The following is a 6,000-nucleotide window of genomic DNA, read 5'->3' on the forward strand; positions in this document are numbered from 1 at the left end:
ATACATATATATATAATTATTTTTATTGTTAGTTACTTTGAGTACCTTCTCAGCAAGAAAGAGGCATGTATATATATAAATAATATGACAGCACCAACAACAACGAAAACAATAGGCAGATCAGAACAATGGTCTCTCAAGTGCAGCATAATTGTGGCTTTTAGGAAATAAAAAGTCTTTATTAATGAGAAATAAGAACTTGATGGATTAAATCAGAGGACTATCTAACCCTGCATTCTGTGTCATCCAATGGCCAGAAGTTCATAAACTGACCATGTGAATAATAATAAATACTTCCCCCATTATTTCTCCATTGCAGTCTTTTTCAACCTTTTGACCCTGGAGGAACCCTTGAAATATTTTTCAGGCCTTGGGGATCCCCTGCACATTCAGGCTCAAATATAGGCCAGAAGTTACAAAATTATTATATTTGTTTCATGCGTAGGCCTGTATATATGCATCGAGAGTGTTTTTAAACTAAAAATAAAGAATGAAACTTACCTCTTTAATGTGAAACTTGTGCTTGTTTTTTGCTGCACAAATAATTCTGGGTTAAATTTGAGATAAGCATATAGGGATTTCATCTTCAACTGAAATAAAATGATTTCTGTACTTGCTTTTGATGCTTGTTAAATAAGAAAAAGCTTGCTCACACGTAAGAAGTTGAAAATGCAGCAAAATATTCAGTGCTTCCTATGAATGGCAGGATACCCTTCTTTCTGCAGCTCACAAAGTTCTTCCTCTTCCTTCAAAGTGAAGTTCCCAGGCTGAGCAGAAGATGCAGAGAAAGGATCCCTCACCCAGTCATACCTTTGTGTTGAAAGGGAGGAAAAGTGCTGATCGGTTTTGTTCTGCAGTACTTCCAGGTGGTTTTCAGTTAGATTTGAGGCTTTCCGGTATCCTTTCTTACTCTCAAGCCCGAGCAGCAGTGAAAACATTTCAATATTTCCTTTTGCAACATGATTTTCCAAACATTCAATTTTCTTTTAAGTCCAAGAATCTTATCATTTGAAGTCAAAACTCCAGTGCCTTACAGAGAATTGTTCATCTGGTTCATGTGATGAAAGATGTTCGGTAAATATGGTAGTTTCTGCAACCATTCTCCATCTTCAAAGCACTCAGCAACATGTGGAATATTATTTTCTTGAAAATACTCTTGCAATTCTGCCTTCAGCACAAGCACCCTGTTGAGAACTCTTTCTCTGCTCAGCCACCATATTTCTGTATGTAACAGGAGACTTATGTGCTCTTTGTCCAGGTTTTCACACAGTTTTTTTAAAACATTCTAGAGTGAATTGGTCTTTGTTGAATAAAGTTAACCATTTTTGTAACATCATCCAGAACTTTTTTCATTTCATCTCCAAGAGTTTTTAACACCAACAGCTCTCTGTGAACAAAGCAGTGTGTTGTGACAACATCAGGATTTTCTTTTCTTACAAGAGAGATGAAACCTCTCATGGAGCCAACCATTGATGGAGCACCATCAGTACAGATGCCAACACAGCTCCTCCAAGACAGACTTTTTGTTTCCAGATATGAAGACATAACTTTAAATACATCTTGGCCTTTGCATGTTTCATGTAGTTCTTTGCAGCAGAAAATTTTTCTTGAATTTCACCATCATTTACAAATCTTACAAATGCTATAACATGACATTTATTGGTGAAATCTGTTGACTCATCAGCTTGGATAGAAAAGCTGCTGTTCTTCAGTTTATCATACAAAACTTCTTCTGCATCATATGACATGTCATCAATACACCAACTTATTGTACCATTTGACAGTGGAACCATTTCAATTTTTTGTACTGTATCTGGTCCTAGCATTTTCCCCACTATTATTTTATATGCTGGCATAGTTACTTTCTCACCCAAAGCATGACTTTTACTTTGCTGTGTAATAAGTTCTGCTACTAAATAACTTGCTTCCTGGGTTTTTTTTTACTGAGTGTCATTTTATTAACAAAAGCTTTGTTTGTTCTGTGATTCCAATAGTTGTTTAAAATAATCAGAACTTTTATTTGTCATATGGCTGTGATTTGTAGTGAAGTGTCTTTTTAATTTTGCTGGAGCCATTGCTGCATTTGTAAGTTGTTTGCCACAGATGAGGCACAAGGAATAGGACAACTTGGATCACCAGTCCATGTAAAACCCATTGATAAATAGTTTTCATTGTAAAGATAGACTTTTTTTTTGGACTCCATTGATGTACCATTGCTGGGAAATGCCTGAGAAGATTTAAATTCTTCATTATCATCATTAAATGTATTGGTATTGCCTGTTCTAGAATCCTCCTTTTATCTCTCTCACCTCCTCTTCAAAAATTGTCATATTGGACCCTCAGAGATGACTGAATAAACATGTATGAAATTTAGTTAAAATAATGGAAAAAAATAACTACAGGAAAACTGGAGGGAAAAGATGCAGGAGTGGGAGACTGATGTCACAGATTAAGTTGGACAAGTCCATTAATTTCTTGAAAAATGCACTTCTCCCTCCCCTTCCTTCAGTATATTCCTTCCTTTCTGCAATATATTCCTCCCTTCCTGCAATATAGTGTTTACCTGTTATCAGTGGTCTCCTCTATCTTGCATCAAAAATTAAGATTGGATTCAATGAAATAAACACAGTCCTACAGTGCACTACCAGAGAGCTCAGAAAGAGTTGTAACTAGATTTTTGTTTGGTCTCTGCTTATCACTGCAAGAACACGTTGCCCAAATTTGAAATAATTTTTTAAATAAATCATGATTTCCCAGGGAACCCCTAGTGACCTCTTGCCGAACCCTAGGGTTCCATGGAACCTGGCTGAGAAACCCTGCTCTATTGAGCAATAAGAATTTAAAGGTATATAACCACAAGAATCATGCCTAATAGCCAGTGATGGATTTATCCTCCATGAATTGGTCTGGCTGTCTTTTAAAATAACCCAAACTAGCACTAAAGCATCCAGATTCACAGCAAATTAAATCTATATCTTCTTCCACCCATCTAGTGGTCATCTGAATTTTTGCAGCCCAAGTTTGGTAACTCTAATCTAAGTCAGTACCATGAAATATTATCCTGGCTTTACTTCAAGATGCCCTATGGATTGTCCTGGTCTAGTCTGGTTAGAAAGGATCCAGGTCAGATATCATTTTTTGATCAGGCAATAGATACTTTCTAGCTTTCCAAGATTTTGAAATCTTGTTCCAAATGTTTCTGGCTATTTCTATTTTGGCTTGCCAATCAATCTATCTGCTTGCCTGTCCTTTTACATGCATGAATCTCCCAACTTCCTCTGACGTTTGGCTTGCATTTAATTGTAACTCTGACATTTGGTTTTTAGTTTCTATTTGGAAGTATGTCAACCATGATTTACCCCAAGACTCCATCAACCACAGACTTGCAAGACTGACATTTCAATTGCCCACTTGTTTGGCTGCCTATGGTTCAGCCCTAAATGAAGGAACACGTCCCCCAAAGTCATGAAAAAGAGCCTATTTAGGATTAAATAAATGCATGCCAGTTAATTACAAACATAATGCATTCCTCTACTTTAAATCCAACACAACACTTGAAGAACATCAAAACCCTTTTTACAGTTGAATTCATGTGCATTTTGTAGCCATTCTCTCTCTGAAACACGTATAGACACACATGCACACACATACACACACCTGTCTGCAATATTTGCTTATGTTTTACTATACTTCTATTGGAAAACAAAACAAGTCATAAAATAAATCAATCCTGAATCTTTAAAACTGAAACTTATACCTTAGGGGCTCTAATATTTCAAAGAGGTCCTGAAGCATAATTTTGCATAGGTGTGCAAATTCCCCTTCTGTATATTAGTTCACAATGGGCTTCTACCAAGGAAATGGAATTTAGTCCCATCATTCCTGGGGACTTTCATGGAGGTTGTGGAGTTAATCCTCTTAAATCCCACTGAAAATGTCTGGGTTATAAGCATCTGTCAAGACCATATAATGAGGAAATTTATATTGATTGATGACTCTCCAAAGGTTTGGAATTTGGGTGAGTTTTGAATAAGTATCCAAAAGTACAGATTCTTATCTCAGTACATAGTATCTGCAGAGCTGTACTAGAAAACTTACAGGACTAGACTTCTTCTGGGAAAATTCATAATTATCAGGTCATATTGCAACCCTCCCTTTTTCTCCCCTGTATTTTGGCTTCCAGTCCCTATTACATCTGGAAAATAGGATAGAATTGTTTATAATTTACTAGCTTTATAACAAAATCCATGCACCATCATTTCTGTACAAAGATAAAATATCGCTTCATCACAGCATGAATAATGTTGAAGCCCTTTTATTCCTCCATTCCAAACTCTCTGGGAAAATAGAAAATAAATGATTATGTTTATGGTATACAGCAAATGTAAATAAATTGATATAATGTAGAAGAATTATTTTTCAAGACTATAAATGAACATCTTAAAAATATTGTTTATTCACAAGGCATTAGGCCTCTTAGAATGTTGTCTGCCTTTATTGAGGTGGATTATTGAAATAAATCACACTGAAATGAAAGAATCCCTATACCTATTTTATATTTGTTGCTTGCACTATGTTGGTACTCCAGGGACACATTTATGAAACATGCTGTCACAAAATATCAATAGAAGAGAATATATGTAGCTCAGGGTTGAACTGTGGAGTCCTTGGGGTTCTCTGAGCTTGGTTGTTTTCTTGCAAACATCTCATTACCCGGCTAGGTAACATCTTCAGTGCTGGAATGGGATGGGGTTTGCTCTCTGTTTATATACAGTGGTATACCCTGCCAGTGTTGGTGCATGTGTGTGTGTGTTTCCCCGCCCTACCCCCCAGTAGTTCCTTGATTAGGGTATTGTTTACTGCTTGACTGTATGTCTGGTGATAATCTTGGTGTTAATCTCTGCTTATCTGGGTGATGATTGCTGGTGAGGAGATGTTCTGGTCTTTTGTTTCCTTTTTATTGACTCTTTTGAATAGTGTATAGACATTGTTTATGTGCCTGTTGATGGCTGCCTTGTCTGAATACCATGCTTCCAGGAATTCCCTCACATTTTTGGATTTAGCTTGGTCTAAGATGCTGACAGTTTCCCAGCTGAAACTATGGTTATGTCTGTCCATGTGTTGTGAGATTAAGGTGTTTTCATCGTGTCTTCTGACTGCTAGTTGGTGTTCATGGATGCGTTCTGCTAGCCTTCTGTCCTACATAGTGGTTGTTACAGTCCTTACACTGTATGTTGTAGATGACTCCTGTTTTTTCTTCTTGGGCTACTGGGTCTTTTGGTTACTTAAGATGTTTTAGAGGGCTTTAGTTGGTTTGTGTGTTTCAGAGACACCATGTGGTTGTGATAGTCTGTTGGTGGTTTCTGAGACATTTCTGATGAATGGCAGTGTTATCCTTTTCATAGCTTGTGTTGGTTGTGTTGTAGATTGAGTGCTCAAGCACTTTTTGATAAAGTTGCATTGGTCCCTTTGCACTTTTTGTTCTTTCTTTTTTTTCTTTTTATATTTTTCTTAGTTTGTATTAGTTTTTTTATCTCTGTATTTTTAAACCTTAATAAAATTATTATTAAAAAAAATAAGAGTGTCTAACATTTGTTAGCTGTCTCAACTGACAATAAGATTCTTACAGGGTTTTCTTTACACAGGGAATGGGATAAGGTTACAGGAATTTCAGCAACTGGATTACTTTTACTTGAGAACCTAATTTGTCTTTCAGTTCATTAAAGACCTTTTCAATTTCTTAGTAATGGCTTTTCTAGGAACTGGCAAGCTGACTTCACTGAAAACTGGGGTATTTGCAGGTGGCTGTTCCACACACACACACACACACACCCAGCCATCTCCTGAATCTCTACTGGACTGTGAACCAATAATTATAAAACACAGTCCCTAGTTGTGGATTTGATCCTTTCAGAAGTGTACACTCTCTGCAGAGCTAACAAAGGAGCCACTAAACCATCATGTGTTTGCAGGACAAACAGCCACTCTGTCTTTCTGGGA

Source organism: Python bivittatus, unplaced genomic scaffold (assembly GCF_059951505.1).
Source record: "Python bivittatus isolate LINGU-HERP-01145 unplaced genomic scaffold, Pbiv_v1 ctg000590_np1212, whole genome shotgun sequence".
NCBI classification, from domain to species: Eukaryota; Metazoa; Chordata; class Lepidosauria; order Squamata; family Pythonidae; genus Python; species Python bivittatus.